The sequence below is a fragment of the Poecile atricapillus genome, chromosome 9, assembly GCF_030490865.1.
Source record: "Poecile atricapillus isolate bPoeAtr1 chromosome 9, bPoeAtr1.hap1, whole genome shotgun sequence".
In the NCBI taxonomy this organism is placed as follows: Eukaryota; Metazoa; Chordata; class Aves; order Passeriformes; family Paridae; genus Poecile; species Poecile atricapillus.
The window spans coordinates 23038608-23053047 of NC_081257.1; positions in this window are offsets into that span (position 1 = coordinate 23038608).

Genomic DNA, 14440 nt, shown 5'->3' on the forward strand with positions numbered 1-14440 from the left:
TTTTAGAATTATTTTAGCATGGATAAAATATCCCCGCACCTTGCTTCCTTTGCAGAGAGAGACAGTGAACCTTTTCACGGTTGTAATCAACTTAAGACAGGGGATTTATGGTGGAGAGTGTTGGACAACCTTTGTGATCAGCGTTCTGCTCTCGTCTGGAATATTCATGGAACAAACAAGAACAGGGCAGCGTGCTAAGGATGTGTGTGGGTTATTAAGATAAATGTCTGGAAGGAAAGTTCAATCACGCTGCTTTCTGCAACCTAGGAAATGTTCATGCCGGGCACTTTGAGGGCAATGACGGGGTGGTGTGGCAGCGAGGAGAGGCCAGAGTCCGCTGGGAACACGTCTGCCAGGGAGGCAGCGCTGCCACGACCTCTGCCCGCGGCCGAGCACGTCCGCGCTGGACCAGGCACTCTGAACAGACAGGAGCTGTGGGGCTGAAGTTTGGTGGAACGTGAAGAGAGAGATGCAGCTGTTCCTGCTGGAAAAGAAGCAACGTGACAGTTTTTGAGCACGTAAATCTGTGTGTTTGTCAATGATTTATGTGCTGGGGGTGGCTGTGCGTTGTGACTCCCCTCACCTGGGCAGGGACCTGAGCCCCAGGCTCACCCCAAGGTCCATCAAGCACATCTGCAAATACATTAGAGTCAGAGTTGGTTGGAGGAAATAAATCTTTATACAACCAGCTGTTTTCATATACCAAGATACAGCCACCTCTTCTGTGTCCTCAGCGATGATAAATGTGCTTGTTTGGGTAAAGTTGTGCCCTTCAAAAATCTGTCTTGTGGTGACTATTACAAGTTTGATTAAAAATCTCATGCTCTTTCTGACAAGCACAGCCTGCATAACAAAATAAATGTGACAGGCAATTGGCTTGTTAATAAGTGCAATTAAGCACTATGGGGGCTTGGTTCTATCACAGTTTATTGGGAAAGCCACAGAATTTTTTATGCAGCTTGTTTCACGGAAATGAAATCATTGATAGTTTTGTACAGGAATGCCATGGAAATCCTTTTGTTTCCTGGCTCAGAAGACACACACCATTTTTCAGAGTGAAAGAATTCATTTGGCTCCTCTTTGTTACTCACAATTACTTTTTGAACCCCTCACCCAGGGACCTCTGTGGGGTGCTCTCACTTGAAGAACCTCACCACTGGGTCAGAATAAGTTTACATGAAAGCCAGTCATCATACAGCTGTTTGTTAATAATGCAGTGAGGGATCAGCCAGGATCCAAGGAAAATTATCCATCTTGCTTGACCTGTGGAGTCTGAAAATGCTGTAGCCCCATGCTGGCATTGTCCTCAGTGCCATGGGAAAATTGTAGGAGGTGTTATAATTACAAGGAGAGGTTTTCTTTTATTTCTATGTGGCCAGTGGGCTCCTCATCAGGAGTAGGGATTGAACCTGGACCTGAGCCCCATCCTGCCATCTTCAGAGCACTTTGTGTTGATGAACTTACACAAGGGACTCCAGTATGCCATTTTAGGACACATTTTCTATTAAAAAGAAATATTTGCTGGAAATACAGTACCTGTACATTAACTGGAAGAGAATTCTGAAGAGATGGGCAACCTGTAAGGTGTTGTGCCACGGAAGTTGAGAAATAGAAAGAATTGGTGAAAATAAATGTAGACCACCCCTCTAAAAAACTTTTCTGTGATCTGTGAATGAGCCCAGGCAAGGGCAACAAGCAAGAAATTGGGATGGTTTGCAGGTCATGGATTCATCAGAGGGCCAGCACAGAGACAGCTGTTAGCACAAAACTGCTGCTGGAATGACTGGATCAATAATGACCTGGGTGGAAAAGGGAGAGGGAGACAACCTTCCCATGAAAGCAAGCACAGACAGCAGGAGAGAGCAGCACACCTGGGTTGGGGCTGGGTTGTTTTCCAGGAAAAGAAAACTTCATCTAGTGAGAATCATAAAAGGTTGCAAAATCAAAGAGCCAAAGACTGGGAGAGCTTTGGTAAATATTAACAAATAAAGATCTGCTTGCTTTGAACAACTAAATTTAAAGCAGTGGGAGCCTTTGTAGCGATTTGAATGGCTGGAGGTCAGTTCTTAGGGAGGGTTCACGGCCAAGGGGTGTCTGGGTGGGAGCTGGGATCCTTCCTTAGGGCATGTCAGTCACTGCTCCAAGGAAAGGGCTGTGCCAGCAGCACATCTGTGCTGCTGGAGACATCCAGGAGTTACTTCAGAGTGACTCTTCCTCCAAGGGACAACATGGGAGCAAAAAGAGGCTGGAGAGGAGTCAGGAGCTCAGAAAGGGTTTTGAGGCGGAGCTGGGTGGAGGGGCCCATTGACAATAGCTGGCAAAAGCATCTCCCACCTCTATAAATGAGGGATTGTCAGTTCCATTTTTGAACTTTGCCCTCCCTTGATGATTTGGCATTTGCATGGTGGCTGTTCCTGCTTGTCTTCACCTCAGCAGTTATCTACCAGCAGGGTCTGATTATCTCGGGGCAGCGCTCCGTGCTTGTGACATCCCTTAATTAAACTATGACAGTTGCTAACTATGGAAAAGAAAAATACTGGAGGGAGAAAACCCTCGCTGCATTCTCATTAGACAACAATATTCAAGAGACTTTGGGTGCCACACAGGAGAGCGGTACAAAGGATATTTTTAATGAGCTTCAGTAAAGGTGCCCTTGATTTTGGTTTGTCTCTAATTGTGCAAGCTTTGATCTTGATTTCTTCAAGAGATATTTTGCTGTGCACTTAGATAGCACTGAGACCTGAACAATTTTTTTTTGTCCAGTTTCTAAGAGAGGAAAAAAGTTTCCACTGGAAAATGGTTCCAGGGAAAGTTTCATCAGGGAAAACAGCATCCTCAGGATCTGTCCCTATAATTGTCTCCAAACAGGTTCTGCAGAAGGAAGGGTGCTCGAGTGATATGGAACACATGCACTGGGACAGGTGAAGCCAAATGCTGACTCCAGGGATGTGTTTCATGTTTGGCTATCATGTGCAGGGAGACAAAAGCTTTAGAAGGGCAGGAAAGCAGCTGAGCAAGATTGCAAGGCCAGGTAACTGCACAAACCCAGCTCATGGCCTGGGACTTCTTGGCCCATTCACTCTCCCTCACATTATGGCTCCAGTTAAGACTGGAAGCTGCGTGGGAGGGAATTTCTGCATTTATCACTTGGAGCGAGTGCCTGGCCTCCCTGAGAAGACTGTTGAAATCTCTTTTCTAATATGAATCATTTAGTGTTTTGCTTATTAGTAAAGCAAGAAACAAGATGCAAACTTGAGGTAATTGTAAAGCTGTTTTTAAATTAATCTTGGCATTTTTCTGCTTGACAAATCCGAGCCTCTGAAATCATTGCACAGCTGTAACAAATGAAGTTTTTATTCAGGAGAGATCAAGTCTGGGGGTTTTTGCATTTCCAGCCACGGCTTTGCAGCTAAGGCTGCCAGGAATTAAGCTTTCTAGAACTAGACTGAGCTCACTGAGGGAAGAGCCTTCACTTCAGAGGGAGCTCAGGCTGCCTCAAATTAATACTTGATTCAGTGGAGCCTCAGAATTGAGTTTAGGGGTAGCTGGCATAAAGGCAATGCTGGAGAATATCTGTCGTGTGAGAACAGCTGCAGTCAGGCTGTGAACCCTCCTCTTCCCAGCAAGAGCACAGGATAAAACCTGCTGAGACATCCTTGGTACCCTGCCACGAGCTCCCTTCTTGGGTGCCTTTTCATCTCCCTCCCTTCCATGAATATTAACAGCAGTTGTTTCCCCGTGAGGAGCTGCAGTGCTAAAACCCAGCCAGCGATGCCTCCTCAGCCGTGGCAGCAGCTTTGGGAGAGGAGCTCTCTCACACCCCGCCAGCCGCTGCTCTGCGGCGGAGCCATGGACATGTAGGACACTCGAGCAATCAAACACGCCCGTCATTTCTTGCCATTATCGAACTGGGCTGGATTTAATCAACAGCAGTTCCAGCGCTGCGCCCTCAGCGCCGGGTGCTTGGAGGTCACCGGTGGGAGGGAATGCCGGTCTGGAATCCGGGGCTTCCCTGCAGAGAGGCTCACAAAAGGCAGCGGGAAAAGAATTCAGCTGAAGCCTCACATGTTCCCTGCAATAAAGTTCCAGCATAGTGAAAGTTTAGCTGCAGCGTCTGCATGTGTCTGCAGCTCCTTCATCATGACTCAGGGGAAAACTTGCTTTTTATTGGTGTGAGTGAGTGCTTTAAGGGGCAGGTCTGCAGCTGAGGGAACATCCTGCTCCCAGGTACAACACTAACCTTTAGAGGTGCTGTGAAAGCACTTTCGGCCCGTTGTCTCCTGGATGTCTATTTGCTCCTTTTTTTTTTTTTTTAATTTTTTTTTTCCTTTAGCTATCTGCAGATTCCAGCGACAAAAGTACTCAGGGAATAAATCACTGCCCACTGAAAAACACCTAATCAAACAGATAAGTCTTGCGTTTCACCCTTGCCTCTCTCACTCCCACACATGACTTTGCATGTGAATCTTTAAGACCTGTATGCCCTATATTTTTTCACTCTAATGCTGCAATTAATCACATTACATAACCAGCCTACTGCTGTTTCTAATTAAATTTTTCGGGGAGGGTGGGGAGGGAAGAAAGAACCCTGCATTTAAATACCGTGAAGGGTCTGTCTTGAAATGACAATGCCAGGAAGCGGCGAGGGAAGGCTCCCTCCATCCTCCTCCTCTCACCCCCGTGCGCCGGGAGCTGCGGCGCAGGCCCGGCTTATGCAACATCCCACGCCGGCGTCTGACTCACGCGCACTTACCTCACCCAGGACAGGCTAAAAATAGGGATTCATTCTTAACTCTGCACAGCCGGGCTGTGCCTCGCTCCCGAGAAGACCCTTGACGGGATTAAAATAGAGCGCGTTGCGCTGTGTTTCCTGCCGGGGATGCGCTCCCCGCTCCCCGCTGCCGTGCGCCGGCTCCGGCCCGGCTCGGGCTGCTCGGGGCACGGCAAACACCTCCCTCCGCCCGGGGGGCTTCCAAACTGCTCCACACCGGGAGCCACGAGGAGGGACTGGGCAGGGGGTGGCCAGACTTCGGGAAGCGGCTCTGTAGTAACTGAGTGCCGGCAGCTGCCGCAGCTTCGGGCAGGGACGCCGGGCTGGAGGATGAGAAATCAGCCCCGGGCTGGCTGGGAGGAGGCTGCTGCTCCCGGAGCCGGGATGCAGCGGGGCTGTGGGAATAAACCTCACTCAGAATTGTCTCTGCAGCAGCAGCTGTGACCAGAACACTGCCCCATGTGCCCCATGGCTCCTGGCTCCGGGGTGTGTCCAGCCCTCTGCCCCACAGACTCCATCTCTTTTTGGGAATGGTCCAGCACAGGACAGGGCTGACACAGCTCCTCGCCCCCAGGACGGGCAGTGATGGCACGTCCTTGGCACAGGGATGTTCCCACCTTTGCTGCAGCAGCCCTGCCCCGGCTTTGCGAGGCTCACGGCATGTCCAGAGCCCCCACGCCTGGTGGGGGATGGCTCAAGAGCTCTGCTCCAGTTTAAAACGAAGCAGTTTTCGAGCTGTCCTGGTGGCTGCAGAAGGATCCAAAGTGCAGACGAGTGTCTCAAGACTCAGAGCAAGTGAACTTCCAGATGAATTAGAAAACTTTAAAAATATTCTGGCAATTGATACATCACTCCAGTGAATTTTCTGGCTGCCCTGAAGAAATAGTCCTGGAGCCTCGGCTTGGTGTAATTGGCACCAGACTGCTTCCCTTCCCCTCTGCTTTCTCAGCACATGAACCTTTGGCTGAGTCATTTAGAGGGGCTGGAGATGTTTTTCCCTACAAATTCTACCTTAAACAATTTGAGGGTGAAAAAGTGATGTGAAAACCCGTACTCATTTTGCATCCATTGACCTTTTGGAAAACATCTGTTTCTAGGTTGCTTTATTTTCCCTGGAATTTCTCAAAACGTCTCAGCCCATCTTTAACCTGGCAGTCGGGATGAGCAGTGAACCAGCGGCTCTTGCGGCAGAGCTAACCCAGCTGGACACATTCTTCATAGATTTACCATAACAATAGAATTTTTTAAACACAAATCTTGCGCTTGAGGAGATCCACGACCATTCCCTGATTCGGGAGCTAACTTTAAAGTATATTTGTAAGGAATTTCAATCAGATTATAATGAACATATTTAATTCCTAAAGGCCATGTAAAAACTTGTGTTCTTTAGCTTCTTGCTCTTCCCGGAGGGCACGGGCAGTAGCGGGGCAAGGTAGCTGTGTCCCGCTTATTTTGCCTCGGGCATCCGATCCCTCTGAGCCCTAAGCTCAGCCCTCACCCTGTGGCAGTCAGCATCATCCACCTCATTCATTGCCTCGCAGGAGCAGCAGAGCTGCCCTTGCTGGCCTGAGGAGATGCTCTGGAGGAAGTGGCTCTGGGTTCCAGGGCACGGTGGCCCGGAGCAGAGCGGTGGCAGCGGGCACTGCAGTGCCTCTCACACTCTGTCACCTCGGTGCCACGAGAAGCTGAGCTCCTGCTCCACAGAGCCAGAGTTCAGGGCGGTTTGGGGAACGGAGGCTTTGATGCCATGCGGATGTCTGAGGTGTTTTCCTGATTGCTGCTAAATTGAAATCTCCTGTTTGATGTGATTGAGAAAGAATGCAAATGGCCTTGCAGGAAAGCCCGGGGAAGAGGAAGGAGACTCTGGTTAAGTGTGAGAAAGAGAAGATGATAAGGAAAGGGAGGAAGGAATAGGACAGAGAGAGAGAGAGAACTATTTAAGGAAGCAGGTACCTTGAGCAGATAAAACAAAAAAAAGAGTGGGACCAGCGTAGGGGACAGCAACAAGAAGCAAAAGGTTAAAACAAGCAGGGAGCAAAGCTCATAGACCAGAGCACAGAGTAAAGGAGGAAAATTAAAAGCAGGGAGCTGATTTATATACAGATAAAGAAAAACAGCCTTGTGCAACCTGGGTTTACATGGCATGGCCCATGTCCTACATCAGTGGAGCAGTCAGGAAAGGGTGTAGCAGAGAATGCTGCTTCGGAGTGCTGGAGCCTAATTACAACGTCCTGTTATTTGGGACAAGTGTTTTAAATTTGCATTCTACCCTGAGAGGCATTACTCCCTCTAATAATTTCAAGTCTTGGTTTGGAGCTGGGAGAAGGAGATTTCGGAATAGCATCAAAGTAAGTGGTGGGCCTTGGAGGTGGGAGCAGAACTGGTACGAGTGTGGCAGGTGCTCGGGTTTGGCATTTCTTCAGTGCTGGCTGCTGGCCAGAGGAAAAACCTCTTCTTGTGACTGCCTGGCCACCACCTGAATCCTGAGCAGGGAAGGTTAATGGAGACCTTGTTTCATGTTGAATTTTCATGCGTGTGGGCCAGGTTCCATCATTTTCTGCGTTGGGTGTGCTGCTCTGTGTCGTGTAAAGCAGAGCTAACCCAGCCAGAGAGTCCCAGAACAGAAGTTTCTGTTTATATAAAACTAAGAGAAGTGTCCTCAATGCTTCCTGCAGTGTCCAGAGGGTTTGTTGTGACATAAGGGACAAAGTGGAGGAGCAGGGCTGTCAGTGGTAGCAAAGCCTGTGAGTTGGATGTGACAAATTATGGACTGGTTACAAAGGCTGGAGATGTGGGACCAGCATCCTTGATGTTTTAGAGTAGGTGTTAGGAAGAAGTTCTGAGGAAGAAATTCTTTATTCAAACTGGTGAGGCCCTGGCACAGCTTGCCTAGAGAAGCTGTGGCTGCTTCATCCCTGGAAGTGTCCAAGGGAAGCTTGGACGGGGCTTGGAGCAGCCTGGGATAGTGGAAGGTGTCCCTGCCCATGGCAGGGTCCCTTCCAACGTAAACTCTTCTGTGATTCCACAATTCTGTGCACAGTTTTCAGAGCAGTGAGGCAGGAATTGAGAAGGCAAAGCCTGTTCCTGTGGGCTGAGGCTCATGGCATGCCAGCCCATGGAGAGCCCAGGGCTGGGAACCACTGGCTGCCAGTGGCCCAAGGCCAGGTGCTGGTTGCCCAGCTCCGTGCACAGCCCTGCTGAAATGGGTGATTTCTTCCTCAGAGAAGGGCAGTGATATTCTCCTGTTTTCCTTGTCAATGCAGCGTGGCCTGACGCTGCGCTGGTTTGGAGGCCAGAGATTTCCCAGGCACTTTTGGCAGGTCTTGCTGAGATCCGGGTGTACCCCAAGCACAGATCCCACTCTGAGTTTCCTAACTGGGCCATTAAATAAACAAACACAGCATAAATCCAGTGTGGGCAGTAAACTCCTTAAGCTGGAGAGTCCAGAGACATTGCATTGCTGCAGGGTTCTTCTCAGGGCGAGGGAGGGAGTTTGAAGTTAATGCACGAGAGGAGGAAAGGGCTGATGCGAGGCTGGAAAGGAGGAGGGAGACAAAAGCAGGGAAATATCTTACATTTCTTTATTATGCATCAGATTCTGTAATGCAATTCACCTGTATTCCACAGGGCATAACCCAGAGGGACGTGGTTGGGTGGGAACAGGCACGTAGCACCCTTGGTGTGTGGAATCCCCAGGTGCTGTAGGCAGTGGGGCAGCCTCCTGCCAGGGAATGTGGGCAGCAGTGGGGCACAGAGCTCCCCTGGCTGGAGGACAGCAAAGCACTGTGCCAGGGGTCCCTTCAAACAAGCAATCACAGAAACAGGGCTTTGCAGCCCCTCTGGGCGCGAGGGGCTCTGTCAGCAGTGCTGGTGCTGCCGTGGCTGGGGTGATTCCTGTGCACGGGGTCCCTGCTCTGTGCCAGCTGTACAGGCAAACCAGGCCAGCTGCCAAGGCCTTGGTGTGCCCACGGGATGGTGTTTGGCACTGTCCTGTCCTGCTCCAAGGGCTGTGCTGGAGGGTTTGGACTGTCAGCTGATGGCTTTGTTGTCTGTGGTCTGGTTGAGCAACGTGCTCAGGCGTTCGCTCGGGGCTGGGTAAAGGAGTTCTTGGCGTTACTGTGAATAGAGGTCTTGTTATAAGCACTGGGCTGCAACCCCCCAGAAAAATAGCAGCTAGATCCCCCAAACTCTGCTCATGACCTGAAGGGAAGGAGGATATCTTGGGAACACCATACAGGCATAAAATCCACCTCTGGTTCCAGTGTGATGTTGCTCACCCTGCTGCTGTCCCACGGAGCTCTGCAGGTCATTCTGCCACCAGCAGAACACAGCAAGGCACCCTGGAGCAGGTTTTACTGAAACCACGTATTCCCAAGGAGTCTTCATTCATTTCTGAGAGGGACATTCAGGGAGGGTTGGCATCTATTTCTCTGCAGAGCAGCTCATTTTTCCCCTTTTGCAGTAACCAGTCACTGTTCAGCCTGTTAAGGTGTTTGTCCTCCCAGGAGCTGAGGTCGCTGGCCGTGACCTGCAGCTGTGTCACCTGGCAGGGAAAAGCCTGTCCCATCCCAGGATGGGCTGCCCAAAATCCCAAAGCCTGATGGATTGGCCTTTGCACTTGAGGATTTCTATCCTGACTTGTGGGCACAAGTCAAGCCATTTGGAAGTGGAGGAAAGTACTGCTCATTGGTACTGATTTATCTGGGACTGGCACTTAGGCTGAGAATATTGCTGGACAGAATTTGGAGAAGAACCCAAAAGTGTTGCTGCTAGCAATGGAATACTGGGATGTATGGCTACTGGGAGAAAAACCTTCCACTGAGAGTTGAGTTGTGGCAACCACAATTGCCAGTCTGGGGAAATTTGAGCCACCCCATCAATCTGTGATAATTTCATATTTATGGGCTTTTTAGGGGAAGTTATTTTGGGGTGAGAAGCTGAAAAAGTCCTTGACTTAGCGTAAACACTGCTCAGCAACAACTGAACCATCAGAGTGTTATCAGCATTACTCTTATCCTAAATCCAAAGCACAGCCCTGTATCAGCTACTGGGAAAAAAGTTAACTCCACCCCAGCCAAAACCAGGACATATGATGGCGAAAGCTTCTTCAGGCAGCATACTTTGTTCATTTAATATCACATGCAAATGTAGAAACCTGAATTGGAACCTCAGAAAACCCCCAGAGAAGTATTTCTCTGTCTTATCCTCACGAGGGTGAATTGGAAGCTCTGGCTGAGGGAGAGGTGCTTAGAGATTGTAAATTAATTTAGGCAGTCTTCTTCTGATAAGCTCAAACTTCGATCCACATTTCCAAGATCTCCTTGAAGAGCCTGTTCTCCCACTTCCCTGACTTTTGTCCCTTGGATGAGGAGATTTGTTCTGCATCAAGTCACACAGATGAGGCTTGGAGTGTTTTTCTCCCAGCAGCAAATAGGGAGTCCATGGAATTTCCTGGCCCTGCCGTGGGACTGTGGCTGGGTGGATTTGGCAGTGCAGGTGCTGGAGCCCTGAGCATTCCTGCCTGGTTTCACCTGCTCCCCTGGGGCTGCCCAGGCTCCAGGACTGTCTGGCACTGGTTGCTTGCTCAGCCGTTGTGATTCAGCTGTTGATGCTGTAGTTGAACCATCATTTAATATCTTCCTTCAGAACTCTGATTAAAGAGGAATCTATCTGATGTGTTGCACTGGCAGAGGAGGCAGCTGGGTGGTCCCAGCTCGGTGTCTCAGGTGGCAGCAGCTGGCCTGGGGCAGCCACCACGGCTCCAGCTGTGGCAGCAGGGCTGGCGTGACTCTCGGAAGTCATCTGGGGAGGGTGCAGAGCGTGAATCAGTCTGGACTTCTCTGATGGTTTCCTAGCCAGAGTCTTCAGGCAAATATGTACTTTTGCATCATAACAGCTGCTGCCCTTTCTGCCAGTTTCTAACACTTGCGGTCGCCGGCTTGGCTCTCGCTCGTCCTTCCACCCAGAGTAAACAAATCCCACCCCTGTTATGTTTGGGAGATGAAAGCAGAGATGAGTGTGTGAAGCGAGGAGTGGCGATGGGAAGCGTGGGATGTGTGCTGCTCAGTCATGTGGTCAAGCGTGGCTATCGGGAAGCACGTGAGCTCCTCACCTCACCATCCCTGCTCCCAAACCAAGGGTTAAGGGTTGAGCTCGGTGATCCTGGAGGTCTTTCCTAACCTAAATAATTCTGTGACTCTCTGAAACCCAAACTCAAGGTCTTTAGCAAACATTATTGTAAATGCAAAGTCATCCCCATTTAAAATAAGGAATTGAGATGGCTTCATGGCTTAAACATCACAGCTATGGTTTACCCTAAGTTTTCCTGGGAAAAAACATCCTTTGTCTCCATACTTCAGGGCCTTGGAGAAACTCTGTTCTTAGATGTCTTCTGATGTCTTGTGTTTGTGACTGGAGGGAGCACTAAGCAATTACATCTGTGAGTAATAACTGCCCCAGAGTGTCTGGAGAGAAAAGTATATGGCAGTGAGAGATGAGATATGAGAGGGCATTGGGAAAGGATCAGGGTGGTGACAGAGCAGATGAGAGAAGGATGCTGCTCCTCTGATCCAGAAACTGGAACAGGAGCTGCCGGGAGCAGGAACTCTGCAGGATCACCACAGCTTCTCCCTGCCCTAAGAGGAGCAGGAATATTGGAGCTCCTTCTCCTTACCATGTGCATGAGTTGATCCTGTTTTAATGATGCTCAGTACTTGCACATCATTCTCCAGTAATGCCTTTTTTTGCTGTGTAAGGCCTTTAAGTGGGTTATGAGAAAAAAAACAGTGATCTCCTATATTTTGATTTTGCTGCACTGTGATTTCTGCATCTGCACTTGGGGTTTCATTGGTGGTTGTACCCTGGCCTGGGTTGGAGGCTGATGGAGCCAGCCCGGAGGTGCCGGCTGGCTCCAGCCGTGTTGGCAGCTCCCTGCAAGGACATGAAGGAATAAGTTTGAGGAATGACAGTCAAAGCTTCCCTGTGACAGTCCCTGTCCCTTTATCCAAAGGGAATTCCCTGCATTTGGAAAGATTGTTCAGGCTCAGGAACTGCAGCCAAGATCCTGAGACAGGCAGCAGAGGTCCCGGTAGCTGTGATGGTAATGAAGGAGCAATAGGGACACTCTTTCCCTGGCTGCAGTCCCGAAAGCATTGCCAGATCAATTCCCGGAGAGAAAAAAGGCTTTATACCTCAGAACAAATGGCCTTGGGAGGCAGCTGATGGTGGAAAACTGGCCAAGGCAAAGCTTTCTGATGGGAGGTTGGTGTTGCCACTGTCTGCTCCCAACCTCAGGAGCAATGACAATCAGGAGCAAACCAAAACTGGGGAGCAAGGGAAAGGTGGGGAAGGAAATGTGGGATGTGAGAAAACTAATGGCAGTTCTGTGCAGTGTTTTGCATCATCAAAGGGGTCCTTTTGAGCCCCTTTGCATTTTACTTTGGGTTTTTATGCCCCTTGACTCTCCTGTGAGATGCACACCCAACATGTTTCTGCAGCCCATCGTCACAGGGAAGTTCCACTGAAACTGTGGCTTGTGCAATCCCTTTGCCATGGGTCTGACCCCTCCCCACTCCAAGGAATTATAAAATGGTTTAATTTTAGAGCTCATCCCTGACCTTGGACACTTCCTGTAATGCAGCAGCCACAGCTTCCCTGGGCAACCTGTGCCAGGGCCTCACCACCCTCACAGCCAAGAATTTTTCCCCATATCCAATCAAACCCTGCCCACAGTCACCTTAAGGCTATTCCTCCTGTCACTCCAGGCCATTGTCCAAAGTCCCTCTCCAGCTCTCTTGTAGGCCCTCTAGCCAAGGCTGATGGGAGCCTCTGGAGACACATCTCAAATCCAGCAGAAGTTTTCCAATGATTTGAAAAATTTTTCCCAGAAAATGTTCTCTGGTAGAGAAGCAGTGCATTAGCAGCACTCCAGAGTCAGGCCCAGCCATTCCCTCACTCCAAATGTGTGCAGGAAATGCTTGGAGAGACTGGCAAAAGCGAGGAAAAAGCTTTTTAAAATTATCTGGACTTCTGCTTTGCTGTGGTCCCTCTCCTGGTTCGAGAGCAGCAGCAGCAGCAGCAGCCGGCAGTGGCGCCGTTAAATGTCAGGATGACTCAAGTGGTGTTGGGATCTGCTGGGTCAGGAGGGGACAGGTTCACTCCTGGGGCACGAGGCTGCTGGAGGTGATGTTCTGGCCAGGAGACAATCTCCTCAACACCCTCCTGCTGGCCCTGCTCGCTGCCTGCTTGGCAGCTGCACGACCCTTGAGGCTTTTGGAGGGACACTGGGATAACCTGGGCACTCCAGAGCCCTGCTCGCCCTCCTCAAAGCCACCTTTGGTACCCAAACACTCAGGTCAGCCCTGGTGAAGCTTCCAGCTCTTGATCCCTCTTGCTCTGTCTCTTTAATGTAATGCCTTTTAAATTGAATTTTGTTTAAATTTAACTCCTGTAACAGTAACTAAAATTCTTTGCTGTCCTCTGAATATCCAGGGATCTGTGGGACACCAGGCTTTGCTGGAGTGAGGGTGAGGAGGAGCTTTGAAAGCAGAGCTATTGATTAAATAATTAAATGGATACAAATGAGCTTTTCTTAGGATTTTGTTTAGCTGATTCTTGGGTAGGAAAAAAAAAAAGTAGGTGGCCTGAGAAGACCAGTGTGCTGCCAGGTCTCATTCCTGTTTGGAAAGGGTCTTTGGAATTTCTCACCACAGGAAATTGCATTGCCATCAATAATTTATTTCTCTTTAGCAAGGAGACCTTTTCTATAGTGCTGCCCGTGTTAGAGACCTGTCCTGCAGCACACCCAGCTCCCTTCCCCCAGCTCCACCAGTTCCAGGTTGGGATTTCTCTGGTTCCCACTGAGAGCAGTGTCAGAGTCCCTGTGTGGTGGGGAGGAAGCTGTGGGTCTCATGGCTGTGCTCCCAGTGCAGGTGAACACCCTGCTGAGCCCTGCAGTGATTCTCCAGTTTTCTTCTGCAGTGTCAGAGTCCCTGTGTGGTGGGGAGGAAGCTGTGGGTCTCATGGCTGTGCTCCCAGTGCAGGTGAGCCCTGCTGAGCCCTGCAATGATTCTCCAGTTTTCTTCTGCAGCCTCGTCCCCCTGAGCCTCTCTGGCTCCAAGGAGGGCAGGGAGCCACAGGCGCTGTGAGAGCTTTTCTGTGCACTAATGCAAATATGATCACTGATATAAGGATGGGTTTGTGCAGCTTTTAGCAGCTTTTGGAGAAGATTTGTGTTTCCTGCTGAGGTCTCTGGGTGCTGGGGCAGTGCTGGAGGCACCGCCTCACATTCTTGGAGATGCTTCAGGAACCGCTGGGCACCGGAGGGTCCATGGAAAAGGTGGATCATGGCCCTGGCACGCCCCAGCGTGAGCTGGAGCTGTGCTGACACTTCCCACAGCCTGAATCTGTCCAGTCCCTCCAGGGCTGGCTGTCATTTTGGGTTCACCTGTTAAAAAGCGAGACTCAGACACCTTGTAAAATAGGATTGGTTTTGTCTGAACATGCACCGTTCCCTCTAAAGCTTCTTTGGAATCCTGTTTTACCATTAAAAACAGCTAAAATGAGAAAAAAAAATTGCAGAGAGATTTCAATATTAAACCAGGGCAATTTTCACTGTCTTTCTCCCCTTTTTAATTTTATTTAGAGCTGATGGGATCTGTTTGGAAGAAA